General features: G+C 39.2%; 1 protein-coding gene and 1 long non-coding RNA gene across 7 annotated transcripts in view; one reads left to right on the plus strand and one right to left on the minus strand.

The window, feature by feature from the left end:
- GABRG3 (gamma-aminobutyric acid type A receptor subunit gamma3) overlaps positions 1-27,974 on the minus strand; it is a 736,378-nt gene that overhangs the window by 629,768 nt on the left and 78,636 nt on the right. The window lies entirely within an intron of this gene.
- Positions 278-27,771, plus strand: LOC143652388 (uncharacterized). 2 transcript variants are annotated; one of them, XR_013160603.1, is made up of 4 exons: positions 278-512; positions 911-984; positions 1,441-1,562; positions 27,569-27,771. It is a non-coding gene; the product is annotated as an uncharacterized LOC143652388 (long non-coding RNA). The 2 variants fall into 2 exon arrangements; XR_013160602.1 differs by lacking the exon at positions 27,569-27,771 and adding an exon at positions 3,424-7,004.

The raw sequence follows: 27,974 nt of genomic DNA on the forward strand, positions 1-27,974 counted from the left end.
ACTTCTCCTCCTTGACCCTACACAACTTTGTCCAAGCAGACTAGAATGAAAAAAAAGTGGGGAGACAGGGATGAGAGGAAGGTAAAAGGATAGAAAACTTCAGTCCTTGGCCTTTAAGTATAATGTCATGCCACCAAACACCACATTTATTGGTAGCTTTGTCCCCAAAAGGTCAAAATAACCATGGCAGCCTAGTTACTATTGGCAGAGACTAGGGATTGTGGCATAAACAGAGAGGCCCGCCCACTTTGGAATATCTCCTTTCCAAACAGTTGCCTAGGATACAAGGTAGCCCAGATTTTGCAAAACAGCACAGACACTGAACATGAGATCAGACAAGTGACATCTTTCAAGTTAGTCAGATGGAAGAAAAATTAAAATGCAGCAGCCTGGCAGATTCTCCCTGCACGGCAGGATGTCATTAAGTGGGAGAGGGCCTGGCAGCTCCCATTGCTATTTGCAAAGTGAAACCAGCTGGTACACTGTTATGAGTGGCAAAACATGAACACAAGGTACACTAATTGGGTAGTTTTGTCTTTTTCTTTTTTAATCTCAGAATAGGATGCCCCCATCGTCATTGAGATATTGAGTACAGCAGCTTCTTTTAAAGATTCCTATTTAGTAATTTTATGTGTCCTAGTATCTTCACAGTTCACTCCATGTCTGACCTCACGGGGTTGCCCAGGGTCAGGTAGAAATAGGCTCCTGCTTTTCACTTATTCCAATTGTTCAAAAACTTAAAATTTCATCAATTATTTTGATCTCTAAGACAAGAAAGGACAAGGGTATGAAATGACCAAAACCTCATCAGATTCTTGGTAACAAAATAACCACATTCCATTTCCAATGATGCAGCAGAACAAATCTTGTTGATTCAGGAACATGTATTCACAAAATGTTTCTTTCGAAGGGTATACCAACACAAGAGAGAAACAGGTGCCTGTTCATCCTGCAGAACGTCTTCTGGCGGAGCACAGAAGGAAGGTATGGTATGGTGAAAGACTATAGGCTACCACAGTTTCTCCAAATGCTGTAAACAGACATTAATCATTTAACAGGTATTCAAGCTACCTAATTATGTTCCAGAACACTCCCGCGGCCACACCAAGTACAATGACATCTTACCAATGGGACACAACACCCATTGTACCCAAAAATTAAATCACCAATTTGAATTTTAGCTCTTTTTTATATTGGCACTGAAAACACAAATCAAGGTTAGGAATGCATTCAGGATGTTACAAAGTATTTTGTTCTGAAAAGATCATGTAAGTAAAACCCACACTTGCGTTCCCACTTAGGGATCATTTTCCGCCAGGGACTTTGAATATCCACCCACTTCTTTGGATATCCATCTACTGCCTCCTTGCATTTTAGTTCTCCATAATGCTTTAAAAACTCTGCCTCCTTTCTCTAACTGGCTTCTTCTGTTTCTTCCAGGAAATACAGCTTGTATGTTTTTCTGAATGAAATCAGGAAATCCCTAGCAGGATCGGAAACAATTGAAGAAAATTGAAAAGAGGCCTCTTCAACAGACAGAATATTAAATGGAAAAAGCACAGGTACATAAGCAGTGTTGCAAGCCCTCTGTTTTCATCCCTAAAGTGAAAATGGATTACAAAGGCACTTTATTTTTCTTCATGTATTAACACTGGTATACATACTATGCAAAATGATGAGGTGAATATTACTTTTAAATAAGATCTGCTTATTCTAATTATTAACTGTGATGCACACAGATTATATAACATTGGAAAGATTCATTAAAGTATGCAGAACAAAAATTAAATCACCCATAATCCTACTTCCTAGAATTAATACAGTTAATATTTTAGTCTATATTCTACCAGACTTTTACTTATGTGTTTACATCTAACATATACTCAGATGAACATATATGCATAGAGAGGGAATGAAAGAGAATGGATGGTTGTGTGTGTACAGTTTGATTCCTCATGAATCTCTAACAGAGTACAATTCTCTGATACACAATAGAACTGTAAAGTTCTATATACAAATATAAGTACTTGAAATTTTAGAGCTTTGGATGCAACTCATTCATTTTGTGGATGCAGCAACTGACATAGGAGACATGAAGCAGCTTTTCAGACCCAGCTAGACAGCAGATTTTGGGGATAGAATGAAGACATTATTAAGATAGGGACTAATTTGAGATCCTATTTAAATGAGGCCAAATTTTATCAAGGAGGGGTGCTTAATCCATATGGCTAAAGTTCTTACAAGGAGAAGAATTTAGGCAGAGACACAGACAACTGACAGGAGAAGTACAAGTCAGAAGGGGAAGCCATACGGGGAAGGCAAAGGGGAAGACAGAGGTAGAGGCAAGCCAAGGAACCCTAAGGATTGTGAAAAGCCAGTATCAGAATGTTGCAGCTCCAAGAGAAAACATGTCCTCTCAAGACCTTGATTTTGGACTTTTGGTCTCCAAAACTGAGACAATAAATTCCCATTGCTTAAACCAACTCATCATTTGGGGTAGGAGCCCTGGAAAACTAAGATTGCAGGGAGTGTACCCTGATTCTCAGCCCTTTGTTCTCTCCACAATGACATGAAAGTCTAAAATAAGTGTCACATCTCAAATTTATACTAGACCTTGGTAAAATCACAAATACAAAAATCTATGTTTTACATATTGTTAAAAAGCATTGAGCTCCCCCACTCATTTCAGGATGATAGAGTGGGACTCTATAACACTCTGTACCTCCAAAGATGCTTTGAACAATCAGCAAGAACGGGCAAAAAACATCTTTCTCAAAGCTCCAGAAAATAGTTAAAGGACTGCAGTAACAGAACAAGCACCAAATCCGGAGATAGGCTACTTAAAAGCAGCAGAATCTTGTGGCACTCTGGCTGGCTTCTCCCTCACGCCTTACCAGCTCAGCATGGAGTTGCCCAGTGCTCCCAGTGTGGAATGCTGATCCCAGTTTTGGAGGGAGTGAAGTAGCCTCTGTGCACATATTAGGAGCATGTATGTCTGCCCCAATCTGCCTGATGGTGGCATGAGCTCATTGTCCCAGAACTTACCCTTCATGTATAAGGCAGCTCAAGAATTTCTTCTACAGGATTTTATATGGGAGCAGTTAAATTGTGCTGCCTGGAGCAAGGGATTGCTGGTGGTAGGATATACAGAGAAGTACCTAGGACCAAGAAGTTTCCTAAGGAAGGGGGGACATTCAGAGCCATGTAAATGACAGAATTCCCAGGGCCACACGTGCATGCTGAAGGCATGCCCTAGATTAGATACATGCACAGAAAGGACCAGGCTCTGACCTTGAACTATTCGATAAATTGATTGTATGGATAAACCCTGAAAGAGAGCATTCCCACCGTTTAATCTATCATGCCAGGGAAATAAATGTTCATCTTTTTTTTTCCTTTTCCTTTTCCTTTTTTATTTGTTAGCTCCAGGCATTCAAGCAAAGCTCTGTCACAACATTAACTGGATACAAGTTTAAGGAATGGAGAAGCCTCAGATTCTAAATTACAGTGATAACACATTAAAATATCAAAATGTCCAGGTTTTAATAAAAGGTCACAAAACATATGAAGAAACAGGATGTGATGGTGCAAGCATCCAAAGTACTAGAAATCATCAATGAGGAGGACCAGATTTGGGATACATGAGACAAAAACTTTTAAAAATGGTTCTTAAGTATACTCAAAAAGCTTAAGAAAAAAACATGGATAAAGAACTAAGAGAAATAAAAAAAATTGGTAGAAGAACAGAAAGAGAATAATGACAGAGAGACAGAAATTATGAAAAGGAACCAAACAGTGCTGAAGACCAGAGTAATGGAAACTAAAAATTCCCTAGAAGGATTCAACAAAAGATTAGAACTGGCAGAACAAAGAACCAGCAAACATGAAGATAAGACAATTGAAATAAGTTAGTCTGAGGAGTACAAAGGAAGAAGAATGTAGAAAGATGTAGAGAGCCTGAGGAACCCATGATACACCATCAAGTATACTAACATATGCACTGTGAGAGTCCTGGAAGATAGAAAGGGGCTGAGAGAATATTCAAAGACATAACAACTGAAAGTTTCCCAAATTTAACAAAAGACATGAACATATACATCTAATATGCTCAAAAACTCCAATTAGGATAAAGTCAAATAAACTCATACTTCAGCATATTATATCAAACTGCTAAATGCCAACGTTAAAAGACAGAATTCTGGAAGCCACAAGGGAAAAGCAATATGTCACAATGCAAAGGAGCCTCAGTAAGGTTAAATACCAATTTCTAATCAGAAATCCTGGAGGCAAGAAGGCAAAGGATGACAAATTTAAAGTGCTGAAAGCAAAAACTGCCAGCCAAGATTTCAATATCTGGAAAAAACTATCTTTCAAAAATGAAGGAGCGATTAAGAAATCCCTAAATAAACAAAAGCTGAGAGAGTTCATCAATCAGAAAATGAATTGATAAATAAATAGACAGGGAGAGAGAGAGAGAAAGAGAAGGTAGAATGATACAGCAAATGTAGCAAACTATTAAAATTGGTAGATCTGGGGGTCAGGGGTATCTGGGAGGATAGGGGTATATTGGGGTTCTCTGTTTGAAGTTTGTCTTATTTTTTAACCTTCCTGGAAGTTTAGTATTTCAAAATGCAAAGTTAAAAACAGAGCAATGAGCTGCCTATAGGTTTTATGAACTGACCCATGGTTCAAAGGTACGTTGTACACTTTCAGCTGATTCTGTGACGTCAAACACACAGAACTGAGAGCATGCAAAAGAAAAATTAGGTACAAACGGATTTGATCCAAAGAGTGAACAAGCCTCCTCTTAGTGATTGCTTTATTTTGAAGTTTAGGTTCCCATTTGTCAGAGCAAAAATCAATGACCTAAATAAAGTTAAAAGCTTTTGCAAAAACGGCCAGCCAGAGCCTTATGCTCATGACAACCAAGATCAATGGCTGCCATCTATCTCAGAGGAAGGTTTGGAGAGTCAGGCATAGGGAGACATAGGGAGCTTCTGTTAAATAAAAATGCCTTTACTACAGTTCTGAGGTAAATATTTCCCATTTTCTTTTTTGAAAGTGTTATGATTCATCTCCTTTTATATTTTTCTCTTTCACAATTTCACAGCATATTTATCAAATTCCCTAACATGTCCATGACCACATGAGGAATTACAAAATTGTACCAGTTATCAGTTTATTGCCTCTCAGCTCCAAGTTCACCCTTCATTGTCTGCTTTGTGAAAATGGATCTGGATCATCTAAATATGTTTTCTTTGACAAATAATGGTAAACTTTTTCAGGAGAGGGCAATGAAGAGACACTGCAGAGGAAAGTGTTTGCTTCTTGTTTCTGGCATGCTCACTGGACTGGTTCCTGCAAACTGGTGGGCTTCTCTAGCACCAGACCACTGCAGTGTGCACTGTGTCTCCAGCAGCCAGTTCTTACCCCTTGGCCAAGTCTCCAGTGCATGAGATCACCCCAATGCCCAGCTCCTGTAGTGCAACACTTCTCCAACACTGGCTCCTACGATGCACAGCAGCCAGTAGCACTCCCAGCAGCCAGGAGCTTTCCCTAGGACCCTCCTTGGATGATTTCATAGCACATGGACATGCCTCCCAGTGACCAGTTTTCCCCAGCAATTTGGAGGGCAGGTTTCTGACAAGTGTCATCAGCAAAGGACCACAGAAACTCCTCTGCCTTTCAGTGAACCACAGCCCTGCCCTCTTCAGTTATATATGCATCTCTTCCCTGGTGGTGTTCTTCTTTGAGCCCTTTATCTTAGACTCAGGGGTAATATCTGCTCCATTTATCTACTAATTCCTGTATTCATTAATGTCCTCTTTACTTCTTACTAAGCAATCCCTCTTTATTTCATCCCCCTGATTTAGTTAATAGTTTTCTATATTAAACTTCCCCTGTTCAGATTATTATGATCATTTCTCTCCTGACCAGGCCCTAACTGACACAGGCATAAAGCTCTTAGGGCTCTGTGGTTGCAAGCATCAGACACCAACTCTAGCTAACTAAGAGTGGTGAGAAACTAATGAAGGATATTTGGAAGTTCACAGAATGAAAGGGGGACCTGGAAAGCCAGATTTGGCAAGGAAAGCAGCCTTACCAGATCCAGGGTTCTAGAGGCCAAAGTAGAGGAACTCTCCTGACTGGGTCAGGCTCTCTAAAAGCAAAAATCTGAAATGGGGTTCTTGGGAAAGTGATACATTGAAAGGGTGTTCTCAGGGAAGCAGGGTAGGGAAGGAGGAATATGCTAAGCAAGAATGTGGTGAGCTTCAGCCTGGGAACTCTAAAGCATGGACCATGCCACAGATTCCCTCCACATAGGGCAAAAGGGACAGCCATGGGTACTTCCTGTCAATTGGTCACTAGTTGTGGACTGCCCTGGGGAGGATGTTACAAAATGTCCCAGGTACGTTGGCGCCATTCAGCCAAGTGATGTTCTCTGGGAAGGAGCAGTTGTGAACCTTTAGGACCACACAGCAGCCTCCTCCATAATTCATCCCACAGGAAGTAAAGAAACGAAGAGCCACAACCAGAAACAAAAAGGCACATGTGAATGTGGCTTAGTTAAACATTAACTAATTCATAACCTACCCAAGGCCAATCTTGAAGTGAAACACAGAAATGAAGTTTCAGGAGAATGCACATAGCTAAAACACTTCCTAGCCTTCTTTGTTGCCTTCATTTGGATGAATCCAGATCTCCCAAATGCATCACATTGTCACTGTGCCTCAGAGATTCCCATTGGAAAGGACCAGGCACTGTGTAGTGCAAGTGCTCCCTTGTCTGGAAAAGTGGAGTAGTGGGAGGGAAGACATCTGGGTTGCCATATGCTTTGTTGTCTTCATGTATTTAAAAACCTAAGAGCAACTTCTCTAATAAAGAAAACATTTTTAAAACCTAGGAAAATTTCATTCATGTATATATATAAATTCTTTCGTTTTCCTTAGGAGAAACTAAGTCAGATCAGCCCTCTAAGTTCCCCAAAGTCCTGCTCACATTAAAGATGCTTGTGTTTTTGTTCCTTCATTGTACTGTTTGTCCCCGATCACCCTTGAAATGCTATTTTCCAACATTTCAACATGCAGTATAAATTGATTTATGTAATTTATAGATAAATAAAAATTTACCCACTCAGAACTTGGAATGTAGAATTCAATAGGATAAAATTAAGGAAGAGGTTATTATGGAAGCATACCAATGAAAGTGATGCCATTTTCAAGATAAAATGGGGTGATGGTCCAGGAAAAATGATCCAAGTGTCTCCTTAATTTTCATCAGGTCACATTCTCTCTTCCAGCAAAAAGTGCTTCCTAACATTTGTATTGGTTGGTTCTCCCATTCTTAACCCCCTGAGGTAAGGTTCAGAAGTTTTTCAGTGCAAATGTAGAGATCACTTGTGTTTTCTGAAAGTCCTTCAAGTGTCCAGGAGTTTACTTTGGAGTGTTTCTATTGAACACTGCTTAAACCAATACTACTTTCAAAAATAGTTGAATTGTAGCACAAAACACATATTAGCATCTCATCAAAAGCAGTACCATTTTCTTCAAGATATCAGTGAACTTTTTCTGGTCTAGAAGTTGTTTCAACTGGCCTTCCAGACTACTCACAGATAAAGTCTAAGCAACACTGTATCTCTAAAAGCCACACAGAATAAAAAGACACCACAACGCCAAGGATAAGACAGAAAAGATGGAATACCTGAAAGTGATAATATTTTTGCTATGCAAGTGATATATTGTTAGTACTAAACAAGGTTTATATGAACATGTCTGTATATCAATCACAGAACTGCTAGGCCTATTAGGGGTTAGAAAAAAGAGAAATCTCAGGGAGACCTGGGATATCAACGAATATAAATGACAAAAAAAACCATTTTAGAAACCTAATTTTTAAATCTTGCAAAATATCTGATGCCATTTTAGCTCTCTTAATTCAGCAATCATTGAACAACATCAGAGAAGTATGATCACGTAAAATCAGCTCATTTCTGGGAACATGCACAGGAAGTAAATGCTACCTTCCTATAGATAAATTTTTCCCTCTTAAAGTAAAAATGCAAGCTGGTCCATCTAAGTTGACACGGATTTTCTCTATTTGAAAACAGAAGTCTATATAATTTTGTAGCTGTCTAGTTAAATTTCCCACAAAGGAATCCAGTGGAGATAAAAGCAGAAAATACGACCAGGTTATTTTTCTATTCTTTTTAAAAACAAATAAAAAAACATGTAAAGTGCTGTATCTCTGGCCGCATTTTGGTTGTTACCAGTGGATAGCTAGGGACCCCAGTGAACTTCCCGAATGTCAGCTGGCAGACAGCTCAGTAACATTTGACCTGCTTCTCTCTTGCTGTTACTTTCCTAGTAATACAAATCTCATACCACATATCTTTCATCAAAACAATAAAAAGCAAGCAAAGGTCATTTGAGTTGGCCCTCATTTCCTTGTAAAACTTCCCCTCCAAACCCATGACTGTCACAATGAGATAAAACAGCTTTCCAGGAAATTTACAGAAAGGAAAGAAATTGGCCCCATGGGTTCTGACCATTGAAAGACATCCCTGAACCACCTGAGGCAAACCCACAAACTCCTGACATTCTTCCTGCAGATCTTCAATCATGGTGTAATAATTTTATATCATCTCAAGTTTTCAGAAATATAGCTGTATGCCTAGAAGCGAGTTTTTCATTATTTCAGCCTCCACTCTGTGTTCAAGAAAGTTATAGTCCAGAGACTGGAAAGACTTAATTAAGAATTTTGTTGTACAAAGAACAAAAAGGAATCAAATTCACGCATCTATTTGTTGACTAAATCACATTTGCTCATTGAATTTTTAAAATGCATACATTATGTTAAATGCAAAGTATACTGTGATAAATGAACCATTCTTCATGTGCATTACCAGACAAGGGTAGACAATATTGAACATAAAGACCCATTATGATAAGCTGCACAGAAAACAATAGGCTGCATGAAGACAGTGGGGAACCCAAAACATATGATAGGGTCATACAGCCTTTCTCAGAAAAGATGACAGTTTAAGCCTATTTTATTAGTGATACTTTTGGAGGAATTAAGTTTACTGGTAAAACTAATTACACATTAGCATCTCAATTTTGCATTGATTAAAAGAAGAAGTATTATTAGGCAAACTTTTGAGATTTTTAGACAGACAAAAAGAGATGGTGGGAATGATGAGTGCTTTTTAAGGCATCAATACCTAGTCCTTTATGGCTAGAAAATGTGTATAATATTGCAAAAATATCAAGGTGGTTTGCAGAAGTGATATTTCTGAATTTGCCTTTGGACATTTTGCTATGATTAGGAAGCATGCTACTTCTGTTAGCCATGTACTCCACATTCATTCTTTAAGGGATTGACTTAGTGCTTTAATCCCTAGCCAAGATGAAAGGATAAATGAATTGAGGATAATCAAAATTTATTTAGCATGCCTTCTGAACTACTGGAACCAAAGTGGATTTGAGTCCTAACTCAACTTGATAGTCATTGGACCAGCTGGTCATCAAGACCACCCCATGCAGGAAGATGATTGAAGAGCCTTCTCTAGATGAAGCAGAGGGGCTGGAGTTCCTGGGAATGGTGGGAGTCAATGAATTAAAAAAAAAAAAAAAAAGTATATGCGTTTGCTTTCCAGAACCTGCCCATGCCAAAAAAAAAGAATAAGAAGAGCTGCGTCAATCTAACATTTGCAAATAAAGACACCAAAAATCCAATATATTGATTGCCTGGACTGGACCTTTCAAAACTGAGGATCAAGTCTAGACTCTATTCAGACTGCAAAAAATTCATTTTCATGATTATAGTGAAACTTGGACAACACCCACCCTTATATGGCAATTCATCCTAGTCAAAACTGTAAAGTGAGGGAAATTTTTGCTGTCTTCTACCTCTTATTTAAAGGCCATTTGTCTCTTTTCTGCCTCCTCCTTGCACCCCATTCTTCCCCCTCACATATGCCCCATGTGTCTGATTCTTTCCTTTCTCCCCCTAAACCCAAACCCTTCTATCTTGAAGAAATAAATTAAACTGTACTGAAGCTTCTCCAAAGACAATTGCTTCAATGATCATTTCTCTGTTCATGTGTATCTGGTAGTCTTTTCATTCTTAGACAGAAGCAAGATACGGCATCCCTGAAATTATACCCCAAGGTAGAAAAGAGGAATCCAAGGGGAAAGGGTGCAGAGAAGGAGGTGAGTAGCAGGCCAGCCTGTCAACCCCCACACATTGCCCCCACCTTCCAGATGAGCCTGTGCTTCTCAGTTTCAGACTGGGGGTGGGGGGGGTTCCCTGTCAGGGTCAACCTTGTGCCCATTCCTAAGAAAGAAGTGATGATGAGATGAGGAGACTACCCCACACAGACCTGCACTGCCCAGGGTTTCCAACGTATATAGTAAACAGTAAAAGCACCTGGATATTTGGATGTCTCATTTGAACAAAGGAGACCTTAAGACATCAATGAATTGTCATGGCTGCGGCCAAGACACTAATGATATTTTAAAATAAACTCTTTTTTTTTTATGTTTCCACTTTGCCATGGCTCCAACTTGGCAACAGTTCAGCCGTACTTGGGCAAATGAGTAACTACAGGTTTTTATTTCACCCTTTGAGTCTGTCCCTCATTAGGGGAGAAAAGAGTAATCTGCCACCTGCTGTTTACTTTCCGCAGTACAGACTATGACATCTCATGAGACTGAACATGTAATGTATGCATTCCTTTTATATTTAAACAATCAGTGTACGTTAGAGCTGAAACAGATCTGTCTCGTCAATTTAAACTTTGCAAATAATAAACTCCAAAGAAATTAACTTGTTAAATTTCTATTTGGGGTTTTACTTTATCTTTTTAAAAAATCTATTTCAATTCAATGAACATTAATTTAGCATTAACCAGTAAATATTAGTTGAACAAAAATTTCTCTCAAGGGGCTTATGAGCAAGTATAAAATATCTTATTAAACTATTAATCCAAGTCTAGTCAGAAATACCTACTCCTATTGTGGTGGATTGAATTATATACCGCAAACTAGGCAGATTCTTATTCTTAATCCACATTCATGTGGGAGTGAACCCTTTGTAAATAGGATCTTTCAAAAATTTCTTGTAGTTAAGGTGTGGCCCAACTGAATGAGGGGGGTCTTTGTCCATTTTATCAGAGACCTTATAAAAGAGAAGAAACCAGAAGCCAGAGTTGGGAGAAGGCCACACAAGGAGAAGTCAAAAGTCAGTAGAAATCAGAAAACTGAAAGAGTCAATGAAAGAAAGGACATTATCACATGCCAGTGGGCAGAAATACAAGCTAAAGACTCCCAAGAATTGCCAACAGCTAGCACTAGAATGCTACAGAGTCCCAGGAGAAAGAAAATCTTGCTGACATCCCAATTTAGATTACAACTAGCCTCAAAACCATGAACCAATAAATTCCTACTGCTTTAGTCAGAACCAGTTTGTTGTATTTGTATTAGCAGTTCAGACAAACTAAGACACCTGCTTCAAGCTAAAGACTGAATTAAAATAGTAGTGTTTGCAAAGTGGCCAGGGTTAAAAATGCAAGCACCCACACAGACATGCCAGCGCAAACACTGGTCATCAAAGAGCCATTTTCCTTCTTTCGACTGACTGTGGACAGGAGATCCATCTTGGAAGCAGCGAGAGACAAAGCTGTGTACATTCAGAGGAAGCAATTAGGAAAGTTGGGTCTGAAAATTCCATCATATGATAAGTATCTAAGGAAGGCCAGGATGTGCCCTGGGGAAGGGAGACTGAGAAAAGATGAGAACTGCCTTCTAGTGTTAAAATGAAGCTTGTGGGTGATGGATTAGACTTATCCCATAAGACTGAATCATAAGGCAAAATACTGGGTCAATGGACAGATGGATCAGTGTACAGAAGTAAAAAAGAGGATGTATTAGTTTGTTAAGTTGCCAGAATACAATATACCAGAATTGGAATGGCTGTCATAACAGGAATTTAATAAGTTACAAGTTTGCGATTCTAAGCTTATGAAAATGTCCAAACTGAGGCATTCATGGAAAGATACCTTAATTCGAGAAAGGCTGATGGGTCTGTAACACCTGTCAGCCGGGAAGCCAAGTGGCTGGCATCCGCTGGTCCCTTGCTCCTAGATCCATTGTTTTCAGCCTCTATTCCTGTGGGGGTTCCTTACTTTGATTCTCTGGGGCTGGATTTTATCTCTCGGCTTCCCTTGGCTGTCTCCGAGTTCTGGCTTGCTTGACATCTCATGGTGATGACTGCTGGGCTCCAAGCATGTCCATACATCCACATCTTTTGTTCTGTGAAGCAAGTGTTCTCCAAGCATCTCTGTTGGCACTGTCATTTCAGAGGTTTCTCCAAAATGTTTCCCCTTTTAAAGCCTTCAATAAACTAATCAAGGCCCATCTGGAATGAGTGAAGCCACACCTCTGTGGAGATAATCTAATCTGAAGTTTCTGCCCTATAGTATTGAATCAAGATTAAAGAAATGGCTACTCCCACAAGATTGGATCAGGATTAAAACATGGCTTTTCTAGAGTACATAATAGAGTTAAACTGGCACAGAGGCCTATTTCAGCTTCATGAGGGGACTATCTTAGTAATTACAGTTGTTCAAAATGGAAATCTCTGTTCCTGAAGATGTTAAAAATGATTTCTTCTCAGTGAAGGGACAGAGAGGACTTCTGCACTGAGGAGAATTGATTTTGAGGTACTCTCCCAAGTTAGACATGTGCTTTAAAAAATTGGTTTCCTACTGGAATGCAATTTACTTGAGGTTATCAAATAAACCAGGGTCAGAGCTGGAGTTTCAGTTAGCAGGGCCAAAACTTTTTTTCTTTCCTTTCTTTTTTTTGGCAGGGGTGGGGGAGAGCCCAGGAGGTTTGCTGAAAGATAGGAGACCGAGAAAACTAGTTCCATAAATCGATTTGAGAATTCTCTTTGAAACTGGTACTGATTGTCATCAATCTTTAGCTGTGTTGAACCAGCACGTAAGAATCTGTAAGTGTGTGGATTAAATTTGAGAGAGTCATAATCATGGTTTAAACAGTCTATGGAAAATTTTATGCACCTGAACAGCTCATTTTCTAATTAAGCAGTAAAATCTATTGTTTAATTTTAACAAAGAAGGAGCAGTTATCTCAATGGAACACCATTTTATTACAATAGCCTTACTCAGACTAGTATGTGATATGAGAACAAGTAGTGTGATGTTTGGGTGAAAAATTAACTACCTGGGGCATCTTTGATGAAGCAATAAAACTAAGAAGTTCATTGCACCAGAAATATAAGAATATATATGTTTGGTGAAAACGCCCATTATCACTAAAATACACTATAACTTCTCAGCCAAACATTTCAACAAAGTGGCCTTCTATTTCTTGCCAAATAGGTACATTCATTTATGCATTTACCTTTATTGGGAGACGAAAATATTATACACATAAGAGCAATAGCAATTTTCCTTATTCCTAATATATTCCTCTTATGTAATATGACCTCATCTATTAAATTTGAAATGTTTTCTTTATGGCTTTTCCCACTTAAATTGTAGAGAGGCATTTCTGTTGCCTTATTAAGTACACTACAGACTATTTAATGGCATTTAATGATTTCCATAGAAACTCAAAGTCCTATTAGGACCAGACAGGAGGTAAAAAATTGGAGCTATGGTCAGAACTGCAGAAAGATAAAAGTGCTGAAAAGGGAAACATAAAAATCAGACCTATGGCATCATTCCCTTTTTGAAAAGGAGGGGGCTTTGTGGCTATCAGGGCAATCATTTTTCAAGGTTGCAAAACAATGGGTGAGATTGGCAGAGCAGAGCTGGCAAATGAAGACAATCAGTCTATCCTCAATGGTACAACCCCATAAACCCATACCCATAATCTTACCTAGCACATGAATCTCACTGCCACATGATTTGATACATCTTTTGGACAGGGACATATGAGGAATCCTGATGTCATCTTCAATCCACATGTCACATCACACAGAGTAATCCCACATGTGTTCACTGAATTTCATTGACTTGTTAAAACATATGTTTTAGAAATCTCGGGGACTTTCAGAGGCAGAATTGAGTCCTTATGGGCAGAGGCTGTTTTGTAGCATATGGCGATGACTCGCTCTGTCGGTTCTAAGAGCCTGCGGGTTTCCAGCTGTCTATCTAAGATCAGTTTCTGGAGTAGCATGCCAAGTGTGTTTGTCTACCAACCAACAGAGTCAAGTTTCAGCTCTGCTCCAGGGCCAAATCAGCCAAGGAGGTGATGAGGGCTGACAGGACCTGGGGTTCTTTCAAATAGGTGACTGCTCCACTCTTTCTAGCAGCAAAAAGTGCAGGGTTCATATTTGAAGAAGATACCCAATAATCTTAGCCACTCTCTCCCTCTGTGAAATGTCGTGGCTACAACTGGTTCGATACTGGGAATTACAAATATAAATGGATTTTAAATTCTCCCTAATGGTATACAAATCAAAACACATTTAAAAATTGTCGTTATCATGTTTCTTCATCTCTTCATTTGTGACCACATTGTCACTATTTTGGAATGACATTGATAAAGGGTCATAATTAATGTACTTATATTTTCATACATATTTTAGGAGGAAAAAAACCCTACAAGTAGATATTGTTCTTTCTTCAATAACCTCTGATTCCACAGAGGTACTAGGATTGAGCAAAGTTTGCTACTACAAAATGCAGATACAGAGGCAAAGAACAAATCTTAGCAACTTTCTGATCATTAGCACAGATATTTATATTCTCTGTGGTGCCACCTAGTGGTGCAATAAACCAACTGCATCTTTAGTGCAGGAAGCCTCCGAAGGCGTTCTCTTCAGCCCTGCTAGCTAATGGTTGCAATCCTCTGACTACCACAATTTACCTTCACTACCATTTGGGAACACATCTCCTCTCTTGAACATCTAAAGTAGAAATGAAAAATGGGTTTTACCAAGGAGTTTCTTAACCGGGTTGGGGAAGAAAGCACTTGATAACCAAATATTGATCAATTTTCAATAGAACTTTAACCTTCTCTTTAGGACTTGTCTTTAGAACATCTTGCTATCTTCTTTAGCAGAATCAAGGAAGATTTTTAAGCAGAGCCAAAGAGCATGTGGGTTTATTTACCCATGTCCCCAATTAGAATCACTCTTAAAATAGATCCAGATAGCCTGAAAATAATCAGACATATCAACACAGACCCAGGTACCTATACCTGAGAAGTGTGGTATGCATTTCCAAGGAGGAATCGAAATGGTCTCAGTTCCTACCTGTTGAGTTGAGTTGACCCGCATGTGCACTATCCTGCCACCATTCTGAGCATTTTTTGTGGCTGGGAGTCACAATGAGTGGGGACAGCGAATGAAAAGTTAACTGGAGCCCTGGGGCATACAAATCACTTTGACACTGTGATAAGTACTCAATTTGGAAACAGATCTTCGACTCCATATTTAATGAACCAAAGTTTCAAGTTGGAATAAAGGTTGTGAAATTATCCCAGGTATCAATAGCAAGATAGGAATTACAGGTTAAACTGATATTCTAGGCACTTGGCTTTAGCCTATAAACTCAATCAATGGTGCAGGAGACTGCAATTTGTCCATGAAAGTCCATTTTCCCCATTTTTTATAGTAGTGGGGTTACAGATGGGAGGTACTTGTGCAGCAGGAACCCCATTTCCGGACCCCCTGGCAGAAGGGGATGGCCTGGTGACTGAACATTCACCAAGGACCATGCAAATTGAAGTAGGGAGTGCCCCTTCCGGACCTGGGGTAAGAACCCTTGCTTGCAGATATTCCTGCTAGTTAAATAAAAAGATTAATTGGAGCAATCTTTGTGGCTGCATCTTGATAATGACAGAGCTGTTATCAGTTTGTTTCCTTGAATGATTGAGGATACTAGAGTAGCCTGCCAGCCTGAAATGTTTCCCCTGGAATATCCTATATGAGATAGTTCTATATTCTTCAAAGCACTAAATTACCATGGGTCTCTTGTTACAACAGCTTAGAGTTCTCTAGCTGACTAATCAAGGTCTAAAATTATTTTAATGGTGACCATGGGATCAAATATCTATTCATGTGTAAGCTTCACAAATGTTTTTATTGGTAACAATGGTGACATTTAGCTTATGAGATTTTCAATAAAATACATTTAGCAATGCAAAAGCTGCTTAAAGGTAATTATAGTTAATGCAAAATGACACAGTTATAGACTTAGTGCTAACTATGTAACAGTTTGGATCAAATCAAAGAATATACTCGAGTCTATAGACTATACTAATTTTAAGAAACATATAGGATACATCATATGCAATATTGTGAATGAATCTGTGGGACATAATGTGATATAAAATAAGCCAGAAAACAAACAGCAAATATATGGTTTCATTCAGAATACTTAATAGAAAATTGGGGCCTAGATTGCAAACTCTTATAGCAGTCAAATTAAATCCAGAGCAGTAATTATTATTTCTAGATATTGAGAGAGTGTGCTATATATGTATAACCTGAGAATTGTGGTGCACATTGCCAAAGAGGAATCGAAGTGGTCTCAGTTCCCACCTGGAACTGAGTTTCCCTGGAACTTTGGGTACTTGTGTGACACCTAAGACTCAGAGTAGGAGTATTGCGGTTCAGAAGGTCAGCACTGCCACATGCAACAACTGTTAAAGGAATTGAGAAAGAGATCAGGCTTCAATTAGAGTTAAGGAAGAAGCCAATTGGGTTGGGACTAAAGTAAATCAGAATACAGGGCTAAAGGAAACATTGTATTTTAGAACTTCACCTATTCTATAAGACCAAAGGAAGAGAAGTTTATTTGTCCAGAAACTAAATTTTCTGTAGCACATAATCTAACCCAATCTGTATGGATAGATAATTTAAACAACCCAAACACAGGGAGCCCAAAATGGGAATGAGGGGTTGTACTTCTGTACAGCTTAATGTAATGCCTGTATACATCCCAGAGTATGTTGAGCAGATAATTAAAAATATTGGCAAAATCCCCTGAGGGATGGGAGAAAAAATATGGAAGCATTAAACGTTATTACTTGGGAAACCCTGATAACTGTCTCAAACATTAGGGACTCTCAAGTCAATAGGCCAAGTTCTTGATCTTGAGGCTTTCTCTTGTGAAGCTTGTTTATGTAGCAGAGAAGCTTAGCCTACCTATAGTTATGCCTAAGAGTTACTTCTGGAGGACCTCTTTTGTTGCTCAGATGTGGCCTCTCTCTCTAAGCCAAGTCTTCAAGTAAAATCATTACCCATTTAGGGACATGGGACATGACACCCAGCACTGAAAAATCTCCCTGGCAATGTGGAATATGATTCCCAGGGTTGAGCCTGGCCCTGGCACCATGGGAGCGACAATGTCTTCCTGACCAAAAAGGGGGAAAGAATTGCAACAAATAAGGTATCGGTGGCTGAGAAAGTTCAAATAGAAATGAGAGCCTTCTTTGGAGACTACTTTTATGCAAGCTTCAGCTAGATATTGCTATTTACCATGGTTTGCCAAACATCAACCAAAATCATTCCTGCCAACTCTAAAGAATACCTAGGGCTTTATGTGATGTTTTACAAAGGTTCCATTCACTATGATTACTTTTCAGAAATCTACAATCTCCAGATGGGTTCTTAGGTCCGATAAGTCCTGAAACCCAGAGGGGGCAGCCTCTCAAGAACATCAACTAGTTCCATCCCCCATCCCATACTATCAACAGCCCTTTTCAACATGAAAAAGTTAGAATTGGCATAGCCCAAATACCCCTAAGATTGAGAGAAAGATCAAAGGAGAAGGTGGAGTTACAACAGAGAAGATAGGGTTTAGCAAATGTGTATAATTGTTGAGTCTTTATATTAATGCTTCTTTTGTTTTCCAGTGTTTTAGAACAACAAGAAGTAAAAATCTAAAATTGTGGAATTATGACCCATATTAAACTCTGAAATCTGTTCTGCAACTAATTGTTGCTTTGAAATTTATTACTTTTATGTATATATATGTTATTTTTCACAATAAAATAAAAAAGCTGTAGGAATTCAGGACATCTCAATACTTACACTTTTTATAAGATGGTGACTCAGTTTCAGAAATGGCAATTTTTTTTAAGCACTTTCACAAATTGCAGTAGGTAAAAACATTGGCCAGGACATGCTAGGGATACTCTGATTTCTGGGTGAGTGTTGTATGACTCACTACCTGTTCAATAGGTTTCTTAAAACTTATACTGAAAAATCATATGTTGCAGACCTCTACTGAGTTGTTCACCCTAGCAAATGCCTCCAAAACTTAAAGAGTAATGTGTGCTCAAACATCTTTATCCTCTTCCACAACTGCTCAGGCAAACTCTGCCATCTGTGATTGCACTGGGCTTAGGAAGGTTCTGCAGAGAGAAATGAGTGTGAACTCCTGTCATCATCAGTTCCGTTCTCAGAAGCTGGGTAAACCTGGAGGCTGGAACCTCCTGGAAGAAATCAGCATTGTTCTTGTCTTATACCAGCATTTTTAACATCAGTGTGATCTGATGTCCCATCATTGTGCGTCATTGTGGAAATTCAACAAGATAGAACTTAAAAGGCTTTGCAAGTGGAACAGATTAGCCCTCTCCTCCAAAAGAATTCATGGCCCAGCCATCGAGTGATAGCACAATTAGCAAAAAGCTACATACTTCTTCATCTTTGCCAAATATACCTTAAATTTACATGAACAAATAAATAAACAGCTTCCCAACTGGCAGTGCTATCCATTGAGCCTGGTTGCAAAAGGCACAGCTGAAGTTCTCCCGGAACTGCAAAGAATATGGGTATAATAACCTTCTCTCCGAACGCAATGTGGACACTTCGCGTTATTTCTTTATCACTGGGGCTTCTTTCAGGTAAGTAAACTTGGCTGCTCTATAATGAGATTAAATGGCAAATTTTCTGAACTACATTGTCATACACTTACCAGCAAAAAGCAGGTATCTGGTAAGATTCCTTTAAAAGGACACTATGTTTTACATATGAACATCATGAAATTCACGTGCAAAGGAGTCCCTAAGGAAACCTTGATGAGGAGACACTCATCACCAATGCCTTCTGAGTCCAGCGGCTGTTTCCAGTCAGTGCATGTGAATCCTTTTGGATTTTGCAGTCCCGTAGATGTATAAAATACAGGAAAGAAATGATATCTCAAATGATTCCATGAAACTTTCTCAGGAATCGTTTTGTTTTAATAAATCTCAAATATTTTAATTCTACTTTTTTATCATTCGTGTTTTTCTCCTATATATCCAAAGCATAAATAACCATAGACATTAAAGCCTTCTTATTACTGAGATTCAGTAACCATTCTTTACTGGAACTACAAGACCAGAAATGGTTTAATCCATAAAGATCACGTCTTATCATTTTTGCATTGACCAGACTTGTAAATGGGCCAGGTGGAAAAGCTGCTTTATTGAAGCTCTTAGTCATAGTGGGACACAGAAAGCTGAAGTTCCTTCCAGGCCAGCTCAGTTTGGTGTGTCCCAGGCAGGAAAGAAAAACCGCCCTTGGGAAGGGTACCAGCCAAACATGGACCCCAAAGACAAAAATCAGGTGCTGAACACGTCAAGGGAGGGACAGGATTAGGGGCCTGTGGCCTCTTGTTAGAGGGTTTAATTTCTCCATTTAAGCAATGGATACGGGAGAACAATGTTTACTTTAGGCCCTGTCCTTGGATCCTCAACTTTTTGAGAAAAAAAAAAAAGAGAGGGAGAGATGCAGAACTGGAGAAAGGAAGAAGTGGGAAACAGGGTTCTTTTATTTTTCTGTTTTACATGAGCAGGCACTGGGAATCGAACCCGGTTCTCTGACATGGCATGCAAGAACTCTGCCACTGAGCCACTGTTGCCTGCCCTATAACGTGTTTCTTGAAGGAAAGAACAAGAACTTGCTGTACTCAGAGGAACTGGGTGATTTGCTGTTGCTTTTTCATGATAGAATTCTTGGGTTTTCAGAAGAGTTAGGGGAGAAGTTCAGAACAATGTGTTAGAACCATCCTTGAAAACCCGCTATTCAAATGAATTTCATTTTTTACATAATAAATGTAAAAACAATAATTTAAAAGTAAGACATCCATCCCCCCAACTTCCTCCCATCTTGCATGCCTACTTGTTTTCTGTTTGCAGAGGATGCTCCTGTGGTATGCTTCACTGCCTCCCTATTCAGCCTGGGCATGGAGTGTTAATGGATGTGACATGAGTTACTTCCCAGCAGAGGAGTCTCAAAATTGCTCTCCACAAACACAAGCTTTACTTTCCCACCAACACTTGATGAGGCATCTCACCTCATCAGTACTGCATTGCCATTTTGAGAAATCTTTCTAATTGCAAGGGTGAATTTTTGCAGTTAATTTTAATTTCAACCCCTAAAAGAATGCCTGACCCAGGGAAGGCACTCAATGAATATTTGTTAAATAGGTGGCTTACTTTGATTACTGGTGTAGTAATAGTTTTGCATGCTGATTTGCTATTCATGATTCTTCTAAGTTATTATTTTCTAACTATTTTTTTCTAGTGCTTCCAGTGCATTTTGTTCCTTATTGACTTTTTCAGAAGTGTTTTTTTTCTTTTTTCTCAAACTTTTAATAATCTCTAACACTATTAAGTTTCTTATTGTTTCCTTTTGGTTTCCTAAATCTATAATCCTATCATTGTTCTCCAAGTTATGTCTCCTCTATTCCATGTCATTTTTTTGTAATGATCTTAGTATCAAAAACTATGAAAAGGGCAGAAGGCTGTGGATGTCTCTAAAGCAGGAACCGGCAATTTTTTTTCTATAAAGTGCCAGATAGTAAATATTTTTTCCTTTGTAGGATACAGGCTCTTTTGCACAGTCTTCTTTGGGTTTTATTTGGGAGGGGGGAGGGAGGAGGATTTTTTTTTTTTCTTTTGGTAGATTTTTTTTGTCATTGTTGCTTATAATCTTTTAAGAATATTAAACTTCTGTTTAGCTCTTAGGTCATATGGAACCAGGCTGGTACAGAGTTTCACTCTTAGGTATGGTGTTCTTTCTTGAAGGCAGGCACTCACTTCAGCAAGTGTCTTTTTCAGGGTTCCTGTGAGCTAAGGAGAAGGGCAGAATATATTACTTATGTTTAAGTAACCTATCACAATTACAAGTGTTTCCCTGTTGGTCTCACTGATGTGATATGTTTTACCCTTGCTCCTCCATCTACAGAAACCACCCTTCAATCTTCTCATGGAGTCTTCACATTCCGCTGAAGGGTTCTTTCAACATAATATGGAATTTGCCTCAGGAGCATTCTCATTTGCATTGCGAGTGATCCCTATTGGTTAATACATTTGCCTGCTCTGTGGGGCACTGGTATCCTTTTTAGGTTTTTGTGTGAGGGTTCCCGTAGCACCATAATGCAAGCACAAGGGTGCTTCCACCCTCCTTGCAGTGCTCATTCAAGTTATACAGCTTTGGGAAAATAGATTCTGAGAAAATGTGAAGACAAGAATTTGACTCTGAAACTTATTTGCATAAAATTATTTGATAACCTATAATTCTTTCCAATCGCATTAGTTTCCTTCTCCCTGCGCCTACCCCCTTATCCATCTCAAGTGGGAAAGGAAGGCTAACAGGGGTTGGAATAGGATATTTCTCTTCTGCCACATCAGTTAGACTCTGGTAAATCCCAAGTAGATTGGACTCTGGTAAATAGTTTATTTTGAGGGCATTCTGAGCATATTTTGAAATGTTTACTTTTCCTTTCCCTGCTAGAAGCACGAGGAAAATTTTCTCTGGTCTTTACAGTAAGAACCTGGTTGAGTTCTTGGAGGTAAAATTCAGCCTAACTCCACCCACAAAATAAAACTGTGTCCCAGGGAGTCTAAACTATCAAGCTAGCCCACACTGAGCCTCCAGCTCCCACAGGTACTGGCTCTGTCCCTGGCCTTCTCCAGCAGCCAAGCTGCAGTTCTCTTTATCTGCTTCTCTCCTGTTTTCAGGATACTAGTTTGCCTTTTGATCTCAAATTCTCTGATAGATCTAAGAACAGCTGTTTTTCAGTTTCTTCAGCTTATTTTCTTATTAAGACAGGAGTGATAATTTCCAAGGTCCTCATTTTATGGTCCAGATTTTATCATTTATATCTCCCCCAAATTTTATCTATATTTTAAAAACTATTAGCATAGTCATACATTAAATATTTCATTAAATTTAATTATTTTCTAGTCTGTTTTAAAATATTTTATCTATTTGTTTTTTTTTTTTTTTTTTTTTTTTTTTTTTACATGGGCAAGGCACCGAGAATCAAACCCAGGTCTCCGGCATGGCAAGTGAGAACTCTGCCTGCTGAGCCACCACGGCCCACCCTATCCATTCATTTTTGTTTACCTTTATGTTAGATTTATATTTTTTAGAAGAAATAAAAGAGAAGCGACTTGGCATCATTGAGACTTCACAAGTATCGGAATGCTTTATTAAAGAATTTCAGGAAGATGACACACCGTATCCATGGATTTTCTCTCCTGCTTCCCTCTGTACTACAGCAGACCACAGAAGCTGAGTGTCGCTACCTTGTATGCCACACTTGTGATACCAGAGCCTGATCGCTGAGCTCCTTCTAATGACTCAAGATCCACATGAGACGTGGCAGTGAGAAGCAACCCCTTAGATGGCCAGAGGTGTCATGAATAAAGTGAACTTACTGTTTACCCTGGAGGACAACAAATAGGACTGGTTTCCTGCCCGAGTTTAACGCAGATGGGATAAAGGTATAAACCATCATTAATAACAAACCAATAAGGCAGACAGGCCCTTCACTCCTGTCAGCAAAGGAAAGAAGATTAAGTGACAGATACTATTCAAGAAAACAGCATTTTTCTTAATCCATTATAAAAAAGCAATGGAAAATTCACTATAGTTTATACTTTTGATGGGCACTGATAGATGCACTTTTGGAGGACCTGACCTCAATAAATACATTTTAAAAATCAATAAACCACATTTCTTCCGACTTCTAAAACCACAAATAAATCTAGGAATGGAGGTCACAGATGAATCGCTACTTAAAATGATTAAATTCAGAAGAATCTTCAATTTGAACAATTTGTAGCTTGTCTCTGGGCTTCTCAACTTTGAAACAATACAAGTCCATAAAACTCACGGGAAATACAACCACACTATGGCTATATAATAAATGTAGAAAATTGGTAGACTGTGTGTACTACCTAAATGCAGGTGGTTACATACGTCTACACATGCCCAACAGCTGAAAATATCAGTCTGACAATATCTGAATCATTTTTCTCTCACCATGCATAGTGAAAAACTCTGTTTTCTCACATACATTAAGAAACTACCAAATTTAGAATAGTAGAACTGCTATATTAACATTAGGTTGTAAGTAAATTAATAACATTCAGCTATTAGGAATGAGTTGTAATGCATAATACATACTAATCAATAGTAACATTTTATTATAAATTATGTTATTTCATTGTAATAAATGAATTATTAGCTTATAATTTGTTAATAAGTGATTACGTAATAATGCATTAGAATTAAATAGAAATATCTTAAATTTGTTTTGCCATCAATTTGTAAATAGCCAACTCCAAGAAGTCTGAACATAAGAGTCTTAACTCAGCAGCATCTACCTTATTGTGTTTACTTATCTGAGAAAATTGTGGTATCCTTGGCTTGCAATGGTTTTACTGATAATAAAACTCATGCATGTTGCCACATCTTCAGATGGTGCTTTATCCTAAGCACAAAAATGAGATGAGGTGATGTGCCTTCCAGCTTGGAGTGGTGGAAACATTGTAATGGAGGACATGCACAGTCTCCAGAAGGCAGAAGCCTGAGGGTGGGCTCCTCTGAGCTCCACAATTTTGCCTCTGTGCAGAGAGGAACAAGCCAGGGACTTGGCCTCCAGAATCCTTTCAAGCACCTTCAGACAGGCACAGCAACACAATAGATATTAGAGAAAGCAAAGTTGTTGTCACCACCGCTGATCCAATGGACACGAGAGAGTTGTAGGAATGAAAACAGAATAAGAAGAAAAGAGCATAATGCTCATTGTGGTATCAACTTGGCCAAATGATGATGCCCAGTTGTCTGGTCAGGCAAGCACTGGCCTGACCGTTGCTGCAAGGATATTTCATGGCTGGTCAATAAACCAGAAGGCTGGTGTATTAAGTCATCAGTCAGTTGATGACCTCTGTGGCTGATTACATCTGCGATTAACTACGGCATGTCTCCACAATGAGATAATCCAGTCAGCTGAAGTCTTTTAAGGAAGAGAAGAGACTCTTCAGCCAGTGAGCCTTTCCTGTGGCATTCGTTTAGACCCTTCATCAGAGCCGTCAGCTCCACAGCCTGTCCTGTGGATTTTGGACTCTTCCATTTCCACAGTTGTGTGAAACACCTTTATAAATCTCTTATTTACAAATCTCTTCTGTTGGTTCTATTTCTCTAGAGAACCCTGACTAATACACTCATGCATGTATTCTATCATACAAAAAAAACAAAGCATCACATTTTTTTTTTTTCCTAAAACTCAACTCCTGGCCTCAAAATATCATCAAATAACAAGTGGACTTTATTTGAGAGCTTTCCCTTAGTAAACTATAAGAGACTAAATCTCATTTAAAGGTCTGCATAGCCATAAGCCTTCAGATTGACGTAAAACAAAACCACCCTCCCCTGCCCCAAAATCCCCCACTTTGTATGTTAGATAACCTCTCAGGCACTTGATGTAATTAATCTCATGCATCTCACAATCAACCCTGTATAATAAAGTTTAATAAATAAAACTGGGGGTCAGAGAAGTTACCTAAGAGCCCCGGTGTCACATATCTGGATGGGGTCACTCCTAGACCCTAAACTTTCACTCCATCTCATGGCTTCTACTTTCCCCTCCCCACCCCCACTTTCTCAACTAAGATTTCTTTTGCAGACTGCTCATCTTTGCATTCTAGCAATTTATAAATTGAACCCATCCTTTTTATATTACTATTTTTTGAGGGGACATCTTAGTTTTCCAGGGCCACTATGACAAGTACCACAGACTGGATGGCTTAAACAGCAACTTATTCTCTCACAATTTTGGAGGCTAGAAGCCCAAAATCAGGAGTCAGGAGGACTGTGCTTTCTCTGAAGTTTACAGTAACTTTTTTCATGGTGGCTTGTTGACAATCCATAACTCATTCTCTGCCCCTATCACATAGCCATCCATCTTCTTCTGCCTTCTATCATTATTGTGTCCAAATTTATTCTATTTATTGTGTCCTTAAAAGGATTCCTGTCATATTGGATTATGTTTCTACTGATTCATTTGCCCTCATCTTAATTAATAGGATCTTTGAAGATTCTATTTACAAATGAATTTATTCACAAGACAAGTTTAGGAATTGAACAGTTCTTTGTGGGGGACATGATTCAATCCATAAAAGGGAGTAGCTGTTAGCTATTGAATTAAATGCTTTACATATAATATCTGATGTAATTCTCAAATACTTCTGATAAATATTGCATTGTCCTTACTTTTCAAGTGCAAAAAGAGAATATTCAACAATTGGGAATTAGAATTTGAACACATATTGAAATATTTATTCCTCATGACTGACAATTCCCACCTCAGTATCTCTGTAGTCCCTGCTCAAATATCTCAAATATGTATATGGATCTAAATTACCATGGTCAGGCCCCAATATAGATGAACATTCGGGAAGGCTCCTTGCAAGGAACTGAGATAGGTTTGTTGAGATTAGAAATTGGAAGAAACTCATAAAAATATCTGCAAATAACTGATAGATACTGGGTCCTCCCAGAACATTTTAAATGATTGTAATTGAATGATTTAAATTCAAATTTAGATTCAAATTTGTGAGATTACAGGACATGTAGTTATACAAAGTACAAGCAAAAACTACTAGTAATGAAAGGGTCGCCAGGAAGCAGGATTGGCCTCATCCATTGCAGGCCCCAGTATAAATGAAAATGTAGGGCCCTTGTCCAAAAATTATTAAGCATTCAGGACAGAAACAGCATAAAACTGAACCAAATACAGAGCCCTTGAGAGTACAGGCCTTCAGCTACTCTGTAGGACACAGCACGTGAAGCCAGCCCTGCCTAGAAAGCTCTCAACATCTGTCATCTGTGTCTATTTCTAGAACCCAGGTTCTGACTGTCTCTACCACATTTGATGTCTCAGAGCTTTGTGACATCACAGGTCATGTAACGGTGATCAGTGGGGGCAGGAAGTTCCCAAGCACATGGAGGACAATGGGGGATCTATTGTAGAGGGGGATGGTGACATGGAGCTTAACTGAGAGGACAGGGAGGTGATGGTGGGGGTAGTTCCCAATATGACACCTCAGCAAGTATCTTTAGATGGTGACACTACAAACTTGTAAACCTATGGGGAGGCAATCCAGGCAGATAAGACAAGGGCTGTGCCTTGAAGTCAAGCATGTTCACCTGTTTTGCCCCACCTAGCTGAGCAGCATGCTGCAGAGCAGAGGGAGGAAGGGATAGAGTGAGGATGGAGGGAGGCAGGCAGGCAGTGGAGGAAGAAATAGAGGGTCAAATGTTGGGATACAGAAGGGTCCATTGTCTGGCTTGGAGAACTGTGTGGTCATTAGGTGGGAGGATTCTGAGAAAAGATAGGACTTTCGTCCTGGATCAGGTTCTGGCAACCCCAACTGAGCACAGAAGTCACATAACAGTGATATATTTAACACTTCAAAATCTCTAGGAGGGAGGTGTGCAAGTGTAGTTCAATGGTAGAATTCTCGCCTGCCATACGGGAGACCCGGGTTTGATTCCCATCCATGCACATTCCCAAAAACTAACCAACAAGCAAAACGAACAAACAAATAATTCAACAAATAGGGCTGCAATCATGGGATACTCACGTGGAAAAAATAACGAAATGTGACCCTGCCATACAGCATACAAAAAAAAAAAATCTCTACGAGGAAGGGAATTGGCATGTAACGTGAAATGCAGAAAGTCATCTTTCTTTTTAAGAAGAGAAGAGCAATGCCTGCTGTAGTGCTTTGGAACTGTATGTGCCCCAGAAAGGCATGATCTTAAATCTAACCCATTCCTATGCGTGTGGACCTATTGGAAGTAGGACCTTTTGATCAGAAGCTACTTAAGGGAAGATGTGGCCCACCTGATCCAGGATGGCTCTTAATCCAATTACTGGAGTCCTTTATAAGAGAATGAAATTCAGGCAAGGAGAGAGAAAGCCACAGAAGCAAGAAGCTAAAAGCAACGAAACCCAGAAGAGAAGGAAGAGACCAAAAGATGTTACCATGTGCAGCAGAGCCAAGGATCACCAGTCTCGATGATGCCTTGATTTGGACATTTTTCTCAGTCTCAAAACTAAGCTAATAAATTCTCATTGTTAAGCCGACCCATTTCATAGTATCTTTTTTCAGCAGCCAAGGAAACTAAAACACTTGCCCTCAAGGAATTGACTGACTTTAGGATTTTATGCTATTTGGAATGAACGATGGTTTGAGGGAATGAACCTACAAATTTTTTCATGCAAGTACATTTATTTCCCTACCACCAGGTGTGAAGAGCTGGGGAAGCAGAGTCCTGACTACCCTTCAGCCCTGTGACCATGGACACCCTACCTTCAATTTCCATGGGTGCCCTGATGACCACAGAGAACAACTCCCTATGACCATGGACCCTCTTGTGAAAATGGGCTCCTGATAACCATGAATCCCTATGACTATGGACCTCCAAAACCACAGAGTCCCTCGACCTCGATTCTCCATAATCCCTTCCATGACCACAGAGTCCCTCGACCTCGATTCTCCATAATCCCTTCCATGACCACAGAGTCCCTCGACCTTGATTCTCCATAATCCCTTCCATGACCATGAAACTCCTTTCCCATGAAGATGGCCCCTCCCAAATGACCATGGATTCCTACTCCCATGCTATGACCTGCACATCCACAGCGTCCTTCA

Source organism: Tamandua tetradactyla, chromosome 12, assembly GCF_023851605.1.
Source record: "Tamandua tetradactyla isolate mTamTet1 chromosome 12, mTamTet1.pri, whole genome shotgun sequence".
Lineage (NCBI taxonomy): Eukaryota > Metazoa > Chordata > Mammalia > Pilosa > Myrmecophagidae > Tamandua > Tamandua tetradactyla.